The 24,003-nt window shown below is 36.2% G+C and overlaps 1 protein-coding gene across 2 annotated transcripts in view; it reads right to left on the reverse strand.

Moving 5' to 3' along the window:
• LOC124956281 (hemicentin-1) overlaps positions 1 to 24,003 on the reverse strand; it is a 155,817-nt gene that overhangs the window by 130,977 nt on the left and 837 nt on the right. The gene's annotated exons all lie outside the window — the stretch shown is intronic.

Consider the following 24,003-nt stretch of genomic DNA (forward strand, 5'->3'; position numbering starts at 1 on the left):
AGGGAGAGAGTAAATAAAAAAAAATTTATATTATGCATTATAATAAACAAATTTATAATAATTTTATCGATTAAGAATAAAAATAATCTCGATGATATTATTTAGAAATTTGATATACGTATTTACATATTCTTTTCTTCTTTTCTTTTCTTTTTTTTCTACACTTTTTTGCTTATTTTTTTCTTTTTTTTTTTTTTTTTTTTTTTTTTTTTTTTAGACCTACGTGTAGGTACGTTTATTTATCATTAAGCATTAACATAGTTTAAAGGCGAGATTAATTCGGTCGAACTTTTTTATGTACGCAATCTACGTGGATAATCGTACATTACTTCGCATAAAAAGTGTACATTATGTGATAATGTTAGTATATATATATATATATATATATATATATATATATATATATATGTGTATATACATATATGAGTAATGTATGTGTGTATAAAAAGAGAACTTGCTTAGTTTGAGTATACAGAAAGCCACTTAATTTACCGTCCACTTTAAGCTACGACTTTCTTGACCTCACTTTTTTCTTTCTCTCTCTCTCTCTCTCTCTCTCTCTCTCTCTCTCTCTCTCTCTCTCTCTTTCTCTTTCTCTCCATCTCCATCTCCATCTCTATCTCTATCTCTCTCTCTCTCTCTCTCTCTCTCTCTCTCTCTCTCTCTCTCTCTCTCTCTCTCTCTCTCTCTCTCTCTCTCTCTCTCTCTCTCTCTTTCATTCTTTTCCTGTATATATATGATCACTAAAAACGGCACAAATTAAATAGTCTCGTACTACGATGCTTTAGCTATTCAGTTTTCTTTTCACATTCGTAGAACTCGAAAGAAAAGAGAGAGAGAGAGAGAGAGAGAAAAAGAGAGAGACCGTACAATATATGGTGTGTGTGATAAGCTCAAAAGAACGTAATTGAACAATTGATCGTTACAAGATCATTTAATCGTTATTATTTGAAAGATAAAAATAACATCCCAATTTCTTTCTTTTTTTTTTCCTTTCCGTGTTTTTACTACAAAAAAAAAGATATAAAATATATAATAAGGTAAAAGAGAAAGGAAAAGATTGGATTAAATTCGCGGATTCTATTCTTAAAATTTACCGTATAGAAAAATTTTTGTGAACTATCTTCGCGCGGATTTAGAAAGGAAAAGATGGAGAAAGAGAAAAAGGCATCTCAATTTCCTGAGAGAACAGATCTAACGAGAAATTAGTTTTCTAAACGAGCGTTCGACCCGTTTGTACTTGTCTTCAACGTTTCTCATGGACGAGAACTAGCAGAAGTACGATGAGACCTGACGGAGATGAGGATGAGGATGAGGACGAGGTTATGGAGGTGGTCGTGGAGGAGGAGAAAGCGACGGAGAAAGAAGAAGAGGAGGAGGAGGAGGACGATTGCAAGCCATTTTAATTCTCCGAGTCGACGGAATTGAAAAGTTTTTCTACTAGCATTCTTTCATCGCACAGCATATTCGCTCTGGCGTTGCGTTCTTTCTCCATTTCTCTTTCTTTCTCTCCGTTCGCCTATTTTCAGTTCTCGCAGCCTCTTAATTTGCCTGCGAATTAACTCGCCGTGACTTCTTTTCTTCTCTCTCTCTCTCTCTCTCTCTCTCTCTCTCTCTCTCTCTCTCTCTCTCTCTCTCTCTCTCTATCTCTCTCTTCTTTCTTCAATTTTCTCTTCTTTCGCATATCGGAAGAACCGAGAAGAGCCGTGCGAACGAACGCTTAACGTTTTTCGAGTATAGAACGAATTTTACTTTTCTCTTTTCGCACTCCCTCTTTTTCCGTATGTGCTCTTCGCGCGTTCGCGAGTAGATAATAACGAGCGATAAAAACGATGCCGATGGTTCATTTCTCCCTCTTCCCTCCCCCCCCCTCTCTTTCTCTCTCTCTCTCTTGTTTTTTTGTTTTTTCTTTTTTCTTTCTTTTTCGTCTTTTTATTTTCTTTCTCGATTTTGACGAAGCTCATAAAAACGTTCTCCCGATAAATAGATCTCCCGTGGAAGAAACCCCGTTGGATTAATCTAATCCATCCCTGCGTTTCCATTCGATGCGGATTTAAAGTCTGGAAATAGTTTTTAAGAAGTTCCCTGTAATTGCATTTTAATTAAGTTGGGATAGGATTCTTCATTTACGAGATAATAGCATGAAAATGCAGCCACTGGTCCTATCTATAGTTTAAAGGCTTTGTCGAATCCCCGACATTTTCTTTCCTAATTCTTTTGTGTACCTCCAATTACAGGCCAGACAATAATCTCGTTCCATCGAAATTATTTCTTATGTCTAATAATATCAAAATGAGTGGACTCTCTTCGTACTTTTTAATTTGAATCAGTTCTTTTTCTTTCTTTCTCTCTCTTTCTCTCTCTTTCTTTCCAATTATCTACTTCAATTCGAAAATATTTGACATAAAATATTTAATAAGGTATTTGTGTAGTTTAAGAACTATCCACACTCTTGTTGATTTGTCATATCTATTTATTGTTCCAATTTTTATAATTAACATAAATAGATATTTTATAGTTAGTCCCCTTTTTGTTAGTCCCATTTTTCCATTGGCTTGTTTAACAAAAATACTTAATTATAAAGTATATTTTTATTTCTCCTTTCATTATCTATCGCATTTATTTAAAGTAACGATATACAAACTGTATTTCTTTCCTTTAACTGTACGCTGCATTAGACGATATCCCGAGATTTCAACGTGCATAAGGAAAAATAAAAAGAATATGTTTATAGTTACGTCCGTGGTAAAAAGCGGAGCGCAGAAAGGAGCGTAAACTTGGACGCGTAAGGTAAACGGCGAAGCGCCTAAAATGCATTAGCCTAGAAGCCCATTGCAGCGTATATGTGGAGAGGAAAATAAGAAAAGAAAGAGAGAAAAAGAGAGAGAGAGAGAGAGAGAGAGAGAGAGAGAGAGAGAAGGAAGGGAAAGGAGGAAATTTTCCTTCAAGATATTTACTACTTGCAACGAACGAGACCAAAAAATTTCTCATAAAATTCGAACAGTCCTATATACCTCAAGATATTGTTCAACTTTGATTTTGTTCTTTCACATTTCAATTGAATTTACATAGCAAACGTGCAAACGTTGCTAGCAAACGAGTAATATCTTTTTCTTCTTCTCCTTTTTTTTTTTTTTTTTTTTTTTAATGTAACATCCATTAGCATTTTATCTCGATTCTTAAAGGTCCATGATGACGTCGTCGTCGTCGTCGTCGTCGTCGTCGTCGTTGTCGTCGTCGTTGTTGTTGTTCCGTCGCATTAACTCGAACTTTCGGTGAATTGAGATTTTATAGGGAAACTCAGGCCATCTCGAAGAAGTATTTTACGAGATATCGATCGTCGAGATGAAAAAAGAAAAAGGAGAAGTCGCATAAACTATTTCCGAGGGAATGATGTTACTTTCAAAAACGCTACCAGCTTATTTCGATTTCGATAATGCGAGATAAATTTCTCTCTCTCTCTCTCTCTCTCTCTCTCTCTCTCTCTCTTCTTCCATTCTCATTTTGCTTCTCCTTCGTGGTCGAGTTACGGGTTTTATTTGAAAGGAAAAAAGAAAAAGAAGAGAAAGAATGAAAAAAATCGTCTATCTACTCGCTTATTTTCTGTTGGCACTTCGTCGAAAAGTTCGCAGACGAACGAATGGTTCGAACTTTTGAAAAATTATCGACGTTCGAGCTTCGCTCTTCTCGTATCCGCTTTATTACGTTCGGGAATTGTGTTTGTGTCTATTTAAAAAATATATTCGAATGAATACGAGGAAAAATGTTAACCAAATAAAATAAAATAAAATAAAATAAAATAAAATAAAATAAAATAAAAGGAAATAAAATGGAATGAAATAAAATGAAATAAAATACAATAAAGAGTAAATTTTACAATGTAGATTTTGATATCCTTCGTAAACATGTGATATAATTTCTTTTTTTTTTTTTTTCTTTTTTTTTTCATTAAACATTTACAAACATATGCATAAATATTATAAAATATCTTTGCTATAATATTTAATAAGAACAAAATTTATATATTAATCATAGGATTATAAATGCACAAGTACTTAAATGCTATTCCCAATCATATAAATGTTGAATTAATTTTTAAGTAAGATACACCTTCGTACTTGTAAAATAATGTTGGAGTAGTCTAGTAAGAGAAGGTTAACGACGTGGCTAAAAGCTCTTTTTTCAAGCGCACTTTGTCTCACCCCTAAAGATATATACATACATACATACATATATATATATATATACATATATATATATATATATATATATATATATATATATATATATATATATATATACGTATATATAGTATATACGTAGGTTTTCTCCAAGCTAAATCGCTTCTACGGTATTCCGTGAACTTTCTTACTTTATAAAAGCTCGATGTCTTCTGCTCATAGCTATAAATAAGAACCGCAGACGCTAGCGATGATTCCATAGATTTAGCCATTTATACGTTTTCCTTTACCCCTACTCCGTCTCTCTTCTTTTCTTTCGAACATTAGCCGTCTGGATTTTCCTTCGTCGTTATTATCAGACATAGAGGAAAGAAAAGAAGCTACGAAATCCAATATCGACATTCCAATAAATTTTCAACGCCTCAATCCGATTCCTTCGAAATCGATGGAACAATTCAATCTTTTTCATTTTATTTAATTTTACTTTATTTTCTCTCTTTTTCCGTTCTCTCTCCCTCTCCTTTTTTTTTTTATTTCCTTTTTTCTTTCTTGTTCGTAACAATGCTGTGTTAACCCTTGGCGAAACAATCGAACGAATTCGAATTCGCGCGAGCAGAAAAATCGAAGAGCTTGGTTGGTAGGTACCAGTCGCATTCTCGACTGTCCGAGTGGCATTTGGAAAGAATGCAGCCCAAGGAAAGATCTCTTTCTCTCTCTCTCTCTCTCTCTTTTTCTTTTCTCTTTCTCGTTTTCTTTCTCTTTTTCTTTCTGTTTTTCTTTCTATTTTTCTTTCTCTTTCTTCTTCTTTGTTAAAGAGCCAAACAAGAACTCGCCATCGGCATAATACTTCGGTTTTTGTTTGCTAAGGTGCCGCTAAGCTGCGTTATACTTTTTCAAAGAGCAAAGTCTGTACGATGGGCATAGAAAGGAGAACGAGAAAAAGAGAGAGAGAGAGAGAGAGAGAGAGAGACAGATAACTATACACGAAGCAACTCATAGCTTAGACCGTAGTTAAGAAACTGCAAGTAAACTTTCGCCCTAAAAATGTCAACGTGCTTGTTAAAGAAAGCTCGCACCCGTCCTTCTTGAAAAGTCTAAAAAAGCAATTACTTTTCAACGTTTTTTACTATTTATTTTCTGAATCGGCGAATATCTTCACGCTTAATATTCCTTTCCGAGAAAATATTTTCCGTCTTGCTAGATATCTTTTTATTCTTTTTTTCTTGCTTTTTTTTTTTTTAACTTTTTAAAAATATTCCTAAGATAAGAGGAAAAAAAGGAAATAAAGGAAAGTTGATCATTTGCCCGCATAAATCGTAATATAATATGTTCAAATTTGTTCGGATGTCGAATTTTTCCTCTTTCTCATTTTTCCTTTTTTTCGTCACGCAATACGTAAAAAAGGGATAAAGGGAAAAAGAAAAAGAGAAAAAGAGGAAACTTAATGAAAAATATACCATTGGAAAACACGAGTTTGTTCGTTCGTTTCGATAGGTCGATAGGTCGATACTTGTCCTTAAAAGACGTTAAAAGATCAAAGGAGCGTGTAAAGGGATTTATAAAGGGCACGTTAAAGAGAAGTAGGATCGTAAAAGTTTGAAAACGTCTCATTCGTAGCCCGAACACGTTTGTACGTTCATACGTTTTGCGAATCGATGTACCACGTGCACGCGGCAAGAGCCATTTGAGCCCTCCATCTTCCCTCTTCCTCTCCCTCCTCTTTTCCCTTCTCTTTTCCCTTCTCTTCCTCGAATCAGCTCGTTCCCCTCTTTTCCCAACGTCAATGGCGATTTAATTCATCGGGTTAACGAGTAACGTTTTCCAATTTGTGAGCCGGTAAATTGTCGGCAATTATTTGCACTTTTCGGGGTACGCCAGGAGCAAATGCTCGCTGTGTTGCATCGCCCAGCATCCACTATTCTCTCTCTCTCTCTCTCTCTCTCTCTCTCTCTCTCTCTCTCGTCTATTGTATCGTATTTTCCTCCGTTTGAAATCCTTTGCAGCTTCGCGATACTATCTTCTTTATTCGTCGATGTTTCTTTCAAGATAGACACGAAGAAAACGTGTTTCATCGAATTAATCGCCATTGCGTTTCCTTTTACCTTCACTGTTTCACACGATCCTCATTTTTTATCATTATACTTACCAATATTGAATCTTTGATTGCTTTTAAATTAACATAGATATTTAATTATTATAAGATTGATTTTTTTTTCTTTTGGATCGCTTATATTCGATTGATGCAATTAATTTGATTATAATGTGCTTCATAATTGTTCTCGTCTAATTTATGATCCACTGGCCAATTGAATATTTTATTATATTCGATTCGACGATTCGAAAGATCAAAATAGATGGAAATCATGCTTCTTTTTCGTTCTCATTTGAAAAGATAAAAGAAAAAGCTTTTCGTTGGCAATTACGTCTTCTCCTACAAACGCGAGTCTTTTAAGTATAATTCGATTAAGCTCTCGCGATCTTGAAAAGTTCCCGATGCACCGTGCGAGCTTTAATTTTCGAAACGACGCGCCGCCGACGTGGTTAAGCGGTTTTCAAAGCATTTGCTCGAAAGGTCACAGACAGAGTACATCCGATTTCCTTTTCCACTGGAAAAAGAAATATATGTATATATATATATATATATATATATATGTGTGTGTGTGTGTGTGTGTTTCTCTCTCTTTCTCTCGTTTTACTTTTGCAATTCCTTTTCTCGTTGGTGCGATACAAAATACGTGCGGAAGAGAAATATCAAAGGTATGTCGATAAAGCTATTCCAACGGTAGTAATCTACTCTTTGGAAAATTTGCAAAAAGAAATAGAAAGGAAGAAAAAGAGAGAGAGAGAGAGAGAGAGAGAGAGAGAGAGAGAGAGAATAGAATTAAATAGAACGAAGTGAAACGTCGAAACGGAAAAATACTCGATTTCTTCCTCTAATTCATTCGAACGAGTAATTATCTTGAGGTCGTCTGGTCCAAGACAATAAAAAAGAAAAAAGATAAAAAGGATAAGAGAAGAAAAGGAAAGGAAAGAAAAGAAGCAAATTTTCTCTCCAATAAACGAGAGTCTTGGAAAAAGGATTTATATAATAGACCGCGTAAGAGGGCTGGCCCCGTTTACGTCGTTAGCGAATCGCGTAGTCATTAGCGTGGGCACGTAAAACGAGACCACTAGCCTGGAGTGGGACATTTTCATCCACGAAACGGTGCTGAGGTAAGCACGGCGTTTACCCTGGCCGTGATCTCTTTCGCGGTTCCTCTCTTGTTTGCGTGCTCGAGTATACTCTAGTCGGTCATGGCCGTTTACGAGAAAGGTACGACGTGAGTAGAAGTTCCCTCTTATTCGTTAATCTCGTTTCCTCCTTTTATTGTATATTACCTAATTTCTAAGTCCTCCTACTTTCCTTTATGACGAGGATCATTTGATATTTCCAATTAAATTTATTACGAACGATCTCATTCTTATAATTATCTCATTTCTTTTCTCTCTCTCTCTCTCTCTCTCTCTCTCTCTCTCTCTCTCTCTCTCTCCTATCTTGAATTGTTCACATTATAATTATTTATTTATTTATTTATTTATTTATCCAGTTTTATCGATAAAAAAGTAAGAAACTCTTCAAAGACATTCCATTTGTACGTCGTTAATTATTATTTTTTTTCTTTTTCTTTTTTAAATATTTATCCTTTTTTGTTTTTTTCTTTTTTCTGTTTTTTCTTTTTGCTTTCTTTCTTTTCAACATCGTTCGTTTAATCTGCACTGAAATGTCATGTTTCGTTGTAAGACGAGTCACGTAAATGATCAGATTACGAACGTTATAAGATTCCCGAGATGAATTACAAACGTCGGTCTTATATTTTTTTCCCCGATTTTATTTTTTCTTCTTCTTCTTCTTCTTCTTCTTCTTCTGGATTCTCGTTAAGCATTTCCCCGTCATTTTATCTCTTTTAATTTCTCCGTCCCTTTTATGTATATTTTACGTGTAATTCCTCTTTTCTACAACGAACTCGAACCGCAAGAATAATTATTATTACAAAGCCCAGGGAGAGATGGGACACAATCGTTTACACGCTACGTTAACAACTATATACGTACAGTAATTCAATAACCTCGTCAATTTGCAAATTGATTTAACGTTGGAATTTTCCAAAGAGTCACGTACTTTGAAGGTAACCGTTTAACTTCGTTACGATCAAATTATCGTATAATTATCTAAGAATAAGATTGATTTTATATAATAATCACTTATAACCATAGAAAATATTAATCATTGTTACGTTATCGAAATAAATGTTTTCCTCTCATTCCTTCTCTTTTATATTGCCAAATATTTCAATAAAATGTTCCTCTTGCGAACGAACAGAAAACATGCGAAGCGTACACATGATTTTATTGTTAATTTGGAAACCGGCACGGATTTATGAGCTATTCCCGGTATAAAACGCACAATTTCATCGAAGATGTATTGCCCGTTCGATGGATCGATGATAAATCATAGATCCTACAAACTAAAATTCGTCAAACAATTCGGATGGCCATACTAGGAGAAGGCTTTGTGAATGTGTCAACTTCGACATTGATTTGTTCTACTTAATTGAAAGGACGTACACATCTATCTACTATTTCATTGTTCGATGAAATAGGTACAAAAAAGGACAATCCATAAATAGGGTTATTCGACGGGGTATAAAAAAAGAGAGAGAGAGGGAACAAAAAATTAAAAAAATAAAAAAGAGAGAGAGAGAGAGAAAAGGAGGAAAAGATCGACGCGACGATTTTTCTTTTCGCGTGTCTCTTCAATTAAAATAGCTGGTATACGTGGGGTTCGAGCTTAAAAATGTACGATATACTCTACGCTTGATTTGATCCTTGAAGGGGTTGCACACCGGAATGATTTTCTTCAAAGACGTTTTCTCCTTTCTCGATAGGTCATAGGAAAATGATCGAATTTTCTTTTAACGTGTCTCTTTCGGTTCGTAAGCTTCTCGCCTATTTATATTTCGATAAATTTATATTTCTTACGGTTCGACTATATGCGAAGGAGGAGAGAAAGAGATATGAAAAGAGGAGATAGAGATAGAGGGAGAGAGGAGAGAGGGGGCTGAGGAAAAAAAAAGAAAATCCGTAGGTTTTGTCACTGACGGATCTATTCCACTCAATTGAAACGACAACGAGAGGGTGAAACGACAAACGTTAGATATAGAGTATAGAGGCTAAGGATTACCTATGTTGTCTCGTTGTTTCAAACGAGCCCGTTGTATTTGGTGAACGGATAAAGGACCATTCCCATTTCAGTTGATATATTTTCCCCTCGCGTAAGAACGTTTAACAGGAATTACTCACTTCTGAAACCCTCTACTATTGGATTAAAACTTAAATAATATTCTATATGTAAATGAAATTTTTTTACTTAACTTCCTTCTTTCATCTTCTGACACGTTATCCTACCTGATAATTATTTTCATTAAAACGTTAACAATATAGAGTAAATTCGATCGGTGAATTCTTCGTTATTTATACGAGTACGTTCGCGGAATGTTATCGAAATTCGATTAAGATATAGATATATAGATATACATATAGCATATATGTATATATATACATAGAGAAAAAGAGAGAGAGAGAGAGAAAGATGGTTAAAAGAAAGAAAAAGAAAATAAATTGCAAATTGATTTAAATAAAATGAATTCGAGAAATGCGATATTAATAAAGTTTCTCCACTAATTTCTTATTAATTAATCCTTTTTTAAAGTTTCACGAGAAATATTATTTATTATCGATATTCTATGGTCCATATAAAAGATATATACAATATATATATGAAGTTTACCTATATGTAAATTCGTTTACGTATCTCAATATTCACATTTTCCCTCCCTTCCTCTCTCTCTCTCTCTCTCTCTCTCTCTCTCTCTCTCTCTCTCTCTCTCTCTCTCTCTCTCTATTTCTCTTTGATTCCAGATTCGAGTTAACAACAGAAGTTAGTGGAGAGTAGGTGATCGGTCTAGTTAGGTACATAATTCAATCCTGATTCAACGAAGGAAGGAAACGAAGAGAACGAACGTGACTGGCTGCTCGAATGAAACCGCTTGTAATTTCCGACGGACGTGTGTTCACGCGCGAGTGAATGTCGTCGATAGACATTGATTCATTCTCGAGGAAAAGACACTATACATATGTATATGTATATATATATATATATATATATATATATATATATATATGTATATATACGTATATATATTATACATATATACTTATCAAATATTTTGATAGAGACTACTTCTATAGAAAGTTGATATTAATTAATAAAATATCATTCGAGCATATATTAATTTTCATTATTTATCATCGATATAATCATTATCATTATTCATATTTAAATCGTAACAAATAAGTACACACACACACACACATATATATATATATATATCCCCTTTTACATATTTGTAGCAAACTACGTAATTATCTCGTATTTATTTTGGGAGATCATGTTTTTGTTAATTCCAGATAATGAATACAAACAATAACACGTATAAGTACGTGTCTGAAGGTAAACAAACAGCTACATCGTATGATAACAAAAGGCCAGTCGTTCGTTGAAGGACTAGACGTACGGACGTGTTCATTCTCGCTCGTCTTCTCGTACCATTAAGCTGCGTACATTCATTCATTTATAGAATAGAAAAATCTAGGTAAGACGTACATTTTCTTATATCCTTTTAATTTTAATTATTGTAAAGACAATCAATTATCGTAGAATTTATTATTATCTAATCGATTGGATACGATAGAGTGAAAATTTGCGAACGATCATATTTTCTCAATATTAATTATAAATCTTTGATGAAAGTATATAATAATTCTTCGGCAGGCATTTATACCCCGGATATCTAATACTTTGACTCTTATTATATAACAACGCTATTCTTGCCTCCTTAATCACGATAATGCACGCCCTCGCGTGATTCCATCACGCAAAGGTTCTATTTCGAGCTTTATTCCTTTCATAGGAAACGTTCAAGTATTCTTTCGCGTTTCCTTCACAACGAGAAATAAGAAATCGAGGGAAACAGAATATTTATCGATATTTAATATCGTTTCGTATTAAAATACGGCATTCGAATTGAAGAAGATTATTGTATATTATTATTCTCTTTAACGTACTCTCGTGAATATCTGTAAAGAAAAAAAAAAAAAAAAAAGTAATCGAATTTTGAAGAATTATTTTTATAATAAATCAACAAGCTCATAGTTAATCGATCTTCATAGTACCTTAGAAACATTCTGACGTATCATACTTCTTCCTAACGAGACGATATCTTTCACAGTGACGTATATGCGGATTCCCTAAGCACGGTATCAACATCTTCGGAATTGCCGGCGAGAACTACTTCGATAACGTTAGCCCATTCGAATGATCTATTGGAACATATGTAACCGAGCGAGCTCGATTTAAATGACTCGAAGGTAATAAAAGAGTCACTATGGTATCGAAGATAACGAATTATAATAGAAAATGTCATTTAATATAAATTAAGTAAGATTTTAAGCAAAAATCAAACGCGTACCTATTATAGAAACATAGATGGATAAATGGATAGATAGATAGAGAAAGATAGATAGATAGAAAGATAGATAGATAGATAGATAGATAGATAGACAGAGAGTATACAATGATAACATTCAGTCTTTGAGTAAACTTAGAGCAGTAGATTGTCGGAAATGACGTGTTGTAGAGGATGGTGTTACACAACTATACATAGTTGATTCTCGTTTGTTAGAGAAGGAAAGCGAACGATGGTACCGAGTAAATTCGCTTCTTTCTAACGAAGAATATCGTGGGTATGTTTTTTTAGGACGGCTAAGTACTCTCCTCTTGTTCGAACGTTACTGGAACGTCGAGAATCGTCGAGGGATCGAAGTGTGATGCGCTTCTCTCGTGCACTTCGAGGAACAGAGAGCATTGGTATGAGTGCTTTTTGGACGAGAATGAGAGAGAGAGAGAGAGAGAGAGAGAGTGAGAAAGACAACGCCAGCACTAAGAGAGAAAAAGAGAGAGAGAGAGAATATATATAACGTGTATGTACGTGTCGGTTGTTAACGGTGAAATATCGACCATTTTCGAAGCCACAGTCGAGCAGGATTCTCTTGGGATGCAAAGGGCTGCTATGCTTATGATATTAACGCGCTAACTGCCGCTCGTTTCCTGCGGTCAGCGAAACATTAGCGTACGTAGCCCGCGGGACAACGCGTTACGATTTTGCGGGCTCGCGTGGTAGGTAATCAACTCGAGAGTCCTCGTTTGCCTTATTCTTCGAATATTGGTATTAAGATAACTGGAAAAGGACAAATAAAGAAAGAGGGAAAAAAGAAAAGGAAAAAAAATGAGAAAAGAAAAAGGAACGAGAATCTTAATTCTCGTATCGATATTATTATTCATCGAATTTATTTCTTCGATCGAGAACTCGGTACTCGTTTTATTTTTACATTTACTCATTTATATTCATTGATTCTCGATATAAAAGTTGCGCCATTAAATTAATTAATATTAAAGGGAGAACATGCAATTTCGTTAATGAAATTTTCATCGACGATAGTATTAATCAATGATTAAACGATTGTATCCTCGTCGGTCGAGATAAATACTATAAACTTGATTAGCGATTCCGTGTGATATATGAAAACGACACCATCGGCCACATATTCGAGTAGGAGTTTGCTCGTTTTAGAAGCACGCGGATACGCATGGGAATTCGAGTACCGTCCACTCTCCGCCAAGTTTCATATTTCCTCGAGTGTTCTGACAGAAATACGAAGCCCGGAGGCGAAGTGGATGCGTTCGCGCAGTTTCGTCGCGGCCGCGACAAACTCGATTACATTAAACGTTTGGTTAACAAGCAGAGCTTCGAGGGAAAATGTTACGAAAGGATAACCAATGAAAAAAGGAAAAAAGAAGAAGAAGAGAGAAAGAAAACTAATTTGACATTTTCTCCATTTGATAATTTTTTTCATTTCTTACTTTCATTCTTTCTTTTTTTGTTTTATTCCAATCGTCATTCTCGAAAGAACGGAAATCACGGCATAGCCAAAATCGAAATCGTGAATTCGCTCACAGAAGATAGAAAATCCATTAATCGAGCCACGACGACACGTGCTTCTCCATAAATTGCGGAGTACTGGACGTTCGAAGGGCAGTTTAAACACAGCGAAAGGGTAGGCACATTGGGGGAGTAGTCGAGGTACTACCGCCTCCGCCATCGCTACTGTTGCTGCTAGCCATGCGTTGGGATAGGTCGGCTTTATTCCGGAAGCCAAGCTCGTACCTTCCGACTGGAAGTTAATTCGTGCCTCGATTTAACCGCCGGAAAATCCATCGACCGATCGCCCCATAATACGGTAGCCGTTCGCAACAGGATGGAAATCATCGAGAGAGAGAGAGAGAGAGAGAGAGAAGGTCGCTGCGTGTAAGCCTCACACATCAACCCTTACCATCATCCCACCTTTCCGCTTCTCCTTCGTCCCACCGCGTCACCTTTCTCTCTTGCTGTTGTTAGTACTGCCACTACTACTACTACTATTACTACTACTGCTGCTGCTGCTGCTGCTGCTGCTGCTGCTGCTGCTGCTGCTGCTATTGCTTTGCCATACTGCTGCTTTTGGTATTGCTGTTGTTGCTGTTGCTGCTACTAGTCCGTCGATTAAGCATAATAATTAATTAATACTGCGAATCCCGAAGGCCAACGTCGAGCTCGTCTCTCGCCACGGGCACCTCCTTCTCTCGGGCACTCCCTTCTCTCTCTCTCTCTCGCTCTCTCATTCTGGAAACTACAGCATTTCTCTGCCGTCGACGGTTTACGTGCCTCGCGTTAATGCCAATTTAGCGTCTTTCGCTGAATCGCCGTTGGGAAAGCATTTTAGAACGCATTGTAAATGGTAATCACGCTTACGTACAACCCCAGTACGCGTCGACCATCTTTAAATGCATTTGGAAAAGCATAGATATCGAATAGTTTTATTTTTCCTTTCATTTTCATTCTTTCTTTTTCTTTCTTTCTTTCTTTCTTTCTTTGTTACTTATACAGGTAAGATATCGTTCATAAGACGAGAAGAAAATGTGCTTCCTTTTCTTTTTTTCTTTCATAGAAACATTCGAATAGTTAAAACAATCGTTAAGTTCGAGTTCTCTAACGAGTTGTTTATCGCCTTTAACGATTTAGCCGTGTCGTCGTAGTAATTTTTAGGGCTAGTTCTGCAATCGAGTAAATCGCAGGTAAACTTTGTCTTAACTCGTCGACTGAGAATAAGGGAGAAGGAAAAAAAATTGGTCGCTAACAACTCTTAATGAAATAACTACGTCACGAGGGTGGAAAGTTTGAAAGTCACAATCGTTTCTCTCTCTCTCTCTCTCTCTCTCTCTCTCTCTCTTTCCTTCTCTCCGTCTCTTTCTTTCGCGCGCGTTCTCTAAGGAGAAGAAGAAGAAGAAGAAGAAGAAAAAAAAATGGAAAGAAGTGGAAAAAGAAAAGCTACGTTCAAGAATCGGAATGGTAGCGGAACTGCACGAGCGTTACTAGCATTCTCGGAAATAGCCGATTTCTCGAAAGCCTCGCTTTTATCCCTCGATCTCCTTTATGTCTTTCGATGTAATCTGTCGTTTCTTTTTCTTTTCTTTTTTTTTCTTTTTTTTCCTCTTCCTCTTTTCTTTCTCTTCTTTTTTTTTTCTTGTTCCTTTTCAAAATTAGATTTTTCCCCTCGAACCAAAAGTCTCCCCGTTCCCTGCTAAAACGCGATTTTCCCATTTAAAATTGCATATCCGAAGGAGGCACGATAGGAATAAGTATATATAGAACAAAGGAAGTCGTTAAAAAAAAATTAAACGTAGGAAAAGAAAAAAAAAATTCCTTTGGAAATGTCTACTTTCGGTGTAAGCTTTGCTAATTTCGTATTCAGACGAGATTGGAAATCGTCATTTCCATTAGTTTTGCCGAAATTTAAATCCATCTATCTCATCGCCGATTATCGTCGAAATCGGCTCGCCAATTTATCGAACGATAAATAAAGTGGACAACGAAAGAGAGAAAAAAAAAGAAAATGTAGAAAAAAAAAACAGTAAAATAAAAAAACAGTTAAAAAAACAGTAAAAAAAAAAAGGGAGAAAAAATTTATTCGCGCTAGGGCATCGTATATTTCGATGTTCAATCGGTATCACATACTCTTATAACATCCCGATAACGTTAAACGCAATTCATGTTCATATATATATATATATATATATATATATATATATATATATATATATGTGTGTATATATAAAACAATATATATATCATATATTGCAATGCATGTACTCGACTGTAGTCCCACTAAAATCGCTTGTAGATCCGATCTCTTCGACGAATCCCAGTTTCGTGAAAAATCGGCATCGCAATGACGGTCATCCGTTAGAGCATCGTTAAAAATTGCCTGACTCGTTGCATACATATGCAACGAGGAGTGGGCGACAGTTTTCAACGATTCATTCGACGTGAATCACGTGGAATCAAGCTTGGACGTCGTATAATCACTGGTATTATATATAGTCAAGTGTGCCAATGAAAATAGGGTTTTGCTTCGCAATTTGATTGAAAACTTTTGTGCGATCATGCCTATCAGAATGTTTATGGGATTTTTCTCGTTTCCTCTTTTTCCCCCTCCCTCCTTTTTTTAATGTCTGTCTCTCTCTCTCTCTCTCTCTCTCTATTCTCTATTCTCTTTATATCCTCCTCGATGAGAATACATTCATTCGCATATTTCCCCGGTCTCGTTATTTCTCATAAAGCTTTTCATTTTAGGTACGTACCGTACGTACGTACGTACGTTAATACAAAATATTTCAATGTTTATTGTATTCCAATACTATACATCAATGCATGGATATCAAAAGCAACGATTAATTGATAAAATGACGAGGAAGATAAAGTTTATCATTTAGAAAGTTTTGATGATGAAAATAATTAAAAGCTTTGAATTAATTTTTCTTTGAACTTATTTCATATCTTTCATAAACTTTGACATCTTAATATTAAAATTCATTCTATTTCATATGCTTAATACAAATAAAGTAGGAGAAAGTTCGTGATATATTTTTATTGTTTTTAATGATCATAAGAGAAAGAGAGAGAGAGAGAGAGAGAGAGAGAGAGAGAGAGAATGAGAAATCGTATGAGAAAAATGCTTAGAAGTGCAAAAATTGGTCGGTTGGAAAGAGATCAGCGAACAAAGTAGAAAACTGAAAAAAGAAAGAAAAGAAAAGGAAAATGGTAGGTAGCTGCTGCTGTGGAAAAAAAAAAAAAAAAAAAAGAAGAAAGTTATCGTACCATCTCACTCTCTCTCTCTCTCTCTCTCTCTCTCCCTTTCTCTACCTCACTCCCTTGTTAAATGCACTCGACTGTTGTATTATTAAACATAAACCAAATTGTTTTAGCCGAGAGAGTTGGCTACGATCGCAAAAGCGAATTCCTCGGAGAATTAAGCTATCCTGTCTATCTGTCTGTCTCTTTCTCTTGCAATTTTGCAATACTCGCGAATGGTAACGATCATTTGCGTGATAATAACGAATTACTCGGGGAAACGTTCACTTGGTTAGACTTTGCGAGAAACACCCTTCCAAGAGGAAGATATATATATATATATATATATATATATATAGATAGATAGATAGACAGATAGATGAATAGAAAGAGAGAAAGAGAATTATACAAAGTTAACTTTCTCCAATTTTACATTCATCGTTTCGAGACTTCTCTTCTCGTTCCTCGATTATTTCGTAGTTAACGATTGTGTCTCGAATTTCTCGACAATAGTAAAATTAAAAACAAAAAACAAAAGAAATGCAAAAAGAAGAAATACAAAGAAGTCACAGAGAGAGAGAGAGAGAGACAGAGAAATTGAAAAGAAAGAAGGATAAAAAATCATACAAGTAAAATTAATTTAAAGAGAATTTTACGTGATAGTAAACGGTGGAAGGGGATTGGTGAGTGGATGGGGAACTTAGCGATCCGCAAATAAATAACGGCGCACCGGTCGTTCGCTTACGACGACAACGGCGAAGAAAAAAACGGTCGATCGTTAGTCGAGTTACGAGCTACTTTTACTTATAACCCCATCGATTCTTTCACCTGCGTATTGTAACGTACTCTTTCGAGCGTGCGTTCCAGAAAATAACGTAGATAGGGTATAGATATCCATAATGATATATACCTTTGACGGGTTAATCATCGATCTGTCGAACAAAATGTAACTCTTTAGGAGAATTGAAATGTTATTTCTCGTTATAATGCCAGGATTAAAAAGAGGTGCGATGGATGGGATTTGAACGTTGATGAAAATAACGATTAAAAGAGGTATCTCCGTGTAGTGTATTTATATCGAACGAATAACAAAGTTTTAGATGGGTACAGGCGGCAGGTTATGCGTGCATCGTCCATTAATACGCATCAATTAAGTACTCGACGTCGATCGATCGATCGATCGGGCTTTTGAAAATTGTTGTTGTAAATTAAAAGTATACCAACGTGATACATACTAATGGTATATGCGAAGAATAAATATATATGATAGTTTTAAAGTATTAATACTTTCGGAGAAAAGGAAAATTAATTATGATATATGACAATAAAATGTAAATATCTATCTAGCGATTTATCTTGTATATCGTATGAAAATCGATATGTTTTATATAATTGTAATTGAGCATTGAAAACTCGATTATAATTTTATTAATTTCAAAACAATATTTGCATGTATATCTGACTGTGAATATGGGCGGGCGGCTGATCCAATGCTCATTGGAAGTCAGATTTTGTCTTTAGTTTGAAAATATTAATCAATGCTTACGAGGATATTACCATGAGAGAGCTTTAGAAATAAATGGGCACCTCGTCCATTTACTGCTTCCACCTTATCGATTATATAGAAAATACTCAGTACGAAGGAACAGTACAGGACTCTTGAGAAAACTTAATATACCGGTGGAAATCTTTCGCCGCTGGCTCGGCTCAACCCTTACGAAGAAAACGAAGGAAAGAAGAAAAGTAAGATAAAGAGAGAGAGAGAGAGAGAGAGAGAGAGAGAGAGAGAGAGAGAGAGAGAGGAGAGGAAAAAAGAAGGAGGCCACGGTAATTAGTATGTGAAGCACGACGCGAGAAAGCACCGTGGTACCATCCACTGCTACTCTTTGCTCTTAAACGAAGTAGCTACTCGTGATTTATCTGAAAAGCGGTGCTGGGTGTCATTAAGTCGTAAAGAAAAAGAAGAAGAAAAAAGAGAAGAAGAAGAAGGAAGGAAGGAGGGAGGGGAGGCAGAAGAAAAAAAAGAATGGAGAGATAAAAGAAAGAAAAAGAAAAAAAAAAAGAAGAAAAGAAGAAAGAGAGAGAGAGAGAGAGAGAAAGAGAAAGAACTCCAGAGTTTCCTTCCGTAGTTAATTTAGAAAGCGAACTAAACGAGCGATCCGCCGTAATTCGAGACTAATTCCAGTACAAGCATCGGAGCGAGCTTGGTTTTGAGCTTGCACGCTTTTCTACGAGCTTTCCCTTCCTTCTTACTCTCTTTATCCAGGTCCTCGTTCTATCGGACAAAAGGGATTCTCCGTAGCTCGGAGGAACTAGGAAGCTCTTCGTACGGAACATCTAAAGCAGAGAAAAGTGTAGTTAAAAAAAAAAAAAAAAAGAAGAAGGAGAAGGAAAGAAGAAAGAGAGAGAAAGAGAGAGAGAGAGAGAAAAGGAAAAAGAGAGAATCCCAACGAAATATCGGTGAGTTTGCATAGGCGACATTTCGAGAGGCCGTGAAGAGGTCACGTGAGCCATCGTATTTGGGTTGAGAGGAAACCCGACAAATATGACGAGAGAAGCTGAAAAAGGAGGAGCAGGAGGAGAAGGAGGAAGAGGAGGAAAAGGAGGAAGAAGCAGAAGAGGAGGAGGAGGAAGAGAAAGAGGAGGAAGAAGAGAAGGGGAAGAGTGGGAGGGAGGTTGGCTATGCACAGGAGGAAATCCGCTTTCGCGATCGCATAACGGCAAACTCCGCGTTCTCCTGCGGGACGTGTGGAATAAGGAAAGGGGAATAGTCGAAGAAGAAGGAAAAGGAAGAAGAAGAAGAAGAATGAAATGAGAGAGAGAGAGAGAGAGAGAGAGAGAATGAGTTTAGTTGGGGCGTCAACCTAACGAGGGACAAACTCGAAGGAGCTGAGAAAATCCAAGCTAAGATATTCCAAGGATAAGAGGAGGAAGTTATCTAAGAATCCTTCGCGCGAATCGTCCACGCGGTTCTATCTATGACTTGGCACTGAACCAACTCTATTTCATTCCCTCTATCTTCATCTCTGTTTCTTTTTCTTTCTCTTTTTCTTTTTTTTTCATTTTTCTCTTTTCCCTTTTTCCCTTCTCTTTTACGTGGAAAAAGAGAAGAAAGAGAAATTATTCTCCCTTTTCGTATTCTTTTTCTTTTTTACTCCCCTCTCTCTCTCTCTCTCTCTCTCTCTCTCTCTTCGTTCCCTTTTCTTTTTTCTTTTTTTCAACGCACCAAACCAACCCTCCGTGCACTTTCCTTCCTTTAGCTTTATCTTTTAAACTTTATTTTTTACTCGTCCACGTGGCACCCTTCTTGCCGTTCGTGTTTAAATTCAGATTACGCTAATTCGTACACGTGGTTGGTAGGTCGTCTCGTATGTACATATACATGCATATGCATGTGTACTTTCGTCCTTTCTCTCTCTCTCTCTCTCTCTCTCTCTCTCTCTCTCTTTCTTTCTTTCTTTCTCTCCTTCTCTCTCCCTCTCTCTCTCTCCCTCCCAAGAGAGAAGACATACTTTTCGAGAACTCAAGAACTCTAGTGAAATTAAACCGTACGTGCCACCGCAAAATCGAAGACGCGAACTGCTCCGCGGTTAGACAACCCCGTTAACGTACGGATATTATTATCATTATCGAATATCGAGAGGTAATAAGCGTCTTTGGTTAATATCCGCTTCGCAGAACCAAGCCGACGTCGACGGATCATCTCCCTCTCTCTCTCTCTCTCTCTCTTTGTCTGTCTCTCTCTCTCTCTCTCTCTCTCTCTCTCTCTCTCTCTCTTGGATATACCAACGTGTTAACGGCGATCGAATTTGCATTGTAAAGTGCTGGGAAAACGCCTTGGATATTGTCAGCCGTTATTAGCTCGGAACGTGCTTATAGGCTAACGAGAAGCTCGAGATTAAAAGGAAAATAGATATAAGATAGAACGTAAGTGATAATCGCTTTTTCAATCGACGATGCGATAAAATACATCTTGAAAATAAAACATATTTAAATTCGTCATTAAAACAATAAATCATTTAATATCATTTCATTAATCATTTATTCGACTTTTATTTATTCCACAATAGGACAAGATAATCAATACAATTTACAACTAAATACGTTCAAATTTAACATATTAATTAAGGAAACACGAGTTTACTCATTAGGAGGATTTAACTTCTCTCATGATTAAACAAACAATATTAATGTTTCATTAATATTTCACTTATTTAATGGAAATTAATTTTCAATCATTTCTTTTCTTTGTTTTTATTTTGTTCCTTTTTTTTTCTTTTATTTTCCCTTTCCATTTACTGTTTAACGTTATGAAAAAGTCACTTCAAGTCGATAAAGAACAATGTCATGATAAAAGAAGATGGTGTCTCTCTTGTTATTGGAATTTCAAAGAATTTCAAAGAGATAAGGAAAGAGAAAGAGAGAGAGAGAGAGAGAGAGAGAGAGAGAGAGAGAGAGAGAGAGAGAAAGAAAAAGAAAAAGAAAGAAGGTAAGTCTCTGGGTGATCGGCTTGCAGGATTTGTTCGAAATGCATCGAGACACGCGATACCTATCGATTACGAATTTCGTGGTTCGATGTCTCTCGCGAACGAATTATACGGTAGAGTGAACTCACGCCGCAATCCTCTCTCTCTCTCTCTCTCTCTCTCTCTCTCCCTTCCTCTTTCTCTCTTCCTATCTATCTATCTATCTATCTATCTATCTCCCTTTCCTCCCTCTTTCCTAGAGGTATGCGTTTAACGGCTGTATATTCCTCTTCGCGGGCAAATCGACACTCGAGATCGAGCAGCCGTCGAACGTTCTTTCTACTATCGGTTGCTCCCCTCGACGAGAAAAACGAGCCGGCTGACGCTCGTACCAGGACAACCTGGAATAACCTGTTGAGCCTGTGACACCTCGTCTCGCGATACTATTTCCCATCGTAAAAGGACAGAACACACACGTCGCAATACATTATAGAAAAGTTTCCTATTACTCCGACGATTTTCATACATACACTTTTTCTGTCTCATCAAATGATAATGATAATGATAATGATAATGATAATGATAATGATAATGATAATAATAATAATAATAATAATAATGATGATGATGATGGAAAGAAAAAATTCAATGGTTTTTCATCGTCGACAAATATTACGACGAAAATATTTTCGAAAGTTATTACATGATATTTCAGTGTTAAAATTACATTGACAAGTTTCGTTATAAAACAATCTAACGCGTGTACGATAAACGTTTCGTTACGGTTTTTTTTCTTTTGTTCTCTTTTTTTTTTTTTTTAGAGACAGAGAAAAAGAGAGAAGAAAAAATCTATGGAAACATCAAACTATAAATTTAATCGTAGAAAGAATAATATTTTCGTATGCGTCTCTCGCGAAAGGAAGAAAAAAAAAACGTTTGTTTATCGACGTATTTATTTGTTCAGTCGCGTATAAGTTACAACGACAGTATCGTTTTTACGGAACGAACTAACACGTACACGCGTGTACACGGACCAGGCAGAACTATAAAAAGCGTGGCGTTAGAACAAAAACCAAAAGGAATAAAGAAAAAAAAAAGAAAAAAAAAAGAAAGAGAAAACAATAAAAAAAAAAAAAGAAAAAGAAAGGCGATCTCGCAATTACGGCAGGCATTCCCCTCGTCACCCCTTTACCATTCGGGTCAAGAGTGCGCTCAAATACTCCGACGAGGCGCAGCGCGCTTTTAATATCCGGTTAGTCGTATTTCGTTGCCGAGTTAGTTAGTCATCTCTCGGTCATTTCGAAATAAAGAGAGAACCACGAAGCGAGATACGGGAATGCAACGACACGAGTTTTACGTTATTGTCTTGTCGAGAATGGAAAACATCTACTAAGTTTCAAAGTAATTTCGATTCTCTCCGAGAATCGGGAGATGGGTCAATGACCTTTGGAAAAAAATCCAGGATAGACAAAATTCTACGGGCGAATAATGTCTACCTGTGTGTTATAAAATTTAACGGGTGTATACACGGATGAAAACGCATTATTGTACATATAAAGGAGAGACCTAGAGGAGAAATGTATAGGAACGGACAGATTTTCTGTGACTATCTATGTTTCTTATCAGTCGGCCATCGAAATCGAATAAAACGAGTTTTATTTCTACGACATGTATTATACCTTTCCTTCTCTTTCCTTTTTTTTTCTTTTATAGGATAAAATATTGGATTGTAAAGTTAGTCTCTCTTTTGTTTTTGTTTTGTCTTCTTTCTTTCTTTTTTTTTTGTTTCGTTCCTTTTTTGTTTTGCTTTTTATTCATCAGAGAGAGAGAGAGAGAGAGAGAGAGAGAGAGGGAAAAAGAGACAAAAAGACGACACGGCTATAATTTCGACGGACGTAGGAATATCATCGTGGTTCGCAATGGCCGAGCACGCGGAAACGCGTTGCGTTATCGAATTCCATAAATTCCAGCCTTATTACCGTTCGCGAAAGCGCCGCATGGTTCGTACGAATTAGAACTGGCTTCAGTTCGACCAAGTTAGATAGAAAGAGAAACGTGCATAGAGAGAGAGAGAGAGAGAGAGAGAGAAAATAGAGAGCAGAACGTTTACGTAGTAGTACGTAACATGTACGTACGTAGTAGGTACCGCGATATGCCAGCGGTATTAAATATTTTATTTCGTATTGGCTATAGACACACTAGCTCGGCACGCGTTGGCATAATTTCAGCGAATACGATCCGCTTCGATCGACGATAATACCACGGTGGAACGCGCGGAAGAAGAATTGTGCTGAATTACCCGCTACTTTCGACTCAGAGTCGTTTACCAGCGCACTTCTCTTACATGGTTTTTTTTTCTTTCTCTTCCTTTCTTTCCTTCTTTATTTATTTATTTTTTTTTTTCTTTATTTCCCCCCCCCCTCGCTTTTACTTCTTCCCTTCCATCCCATTTTTCTTTCTCTTTTTTTTTCTCTTTTTCTCTTTCCTTTTTCTCGCGCGACCCTTTTCCACCATTTCGCTCTCATATTTCTTTCTTCGCTTAGTACCATTTCGAGAGTTTCATTAGTGACGTTGAAACATCGTACGAACGACTCGAGTGAGTCTTTTTCCGACGTTTTATGCACAGCAACTTTACAACGTGTAACATTCACACCTAACCCATCCTCTCTTATAATCTACCAACCCTCTCCCTATGTATTTCCTAACTTGTTTTCATTTTATTTTTAATTTCCAATTTTTCGAGCTATTGTATTATTCATGAAATGTTTTTTTTCATCCTATCTAGAAATGGAGTTGCTAACTCTTTTTTTATTTTTGTTTCGTTTTCTTTCTTTCTTTCTTTCTTCCTTTCTGCTTTTTTCTTTTATTTGTTGTGTACGTTCAGTCAGAGAGAAGAGAAAAAAGAAAAAAGAAGTAAAATTTTCTGCTTTATCATCTCCCTCGTGTTTTACCATTTCCTTTGGTAAATAGATCATCGTAGTGCATTAGTTGGAGAAATTCGGCTAGGAAATGAACTAACGCGAGAGAAAA

This window comes from Vespa velutina, chromosome 21 (assembly GCF_912470025.1).
Source record: "Vespa velutina chromosome 21, iVesVel2.1, whole genome shotgun sequence".
NCBI lineage: Eukaryota > Metazoa > Arthropoda > Insecta > Hymenoptera > Vespidae > Vespa > Vespa velutina.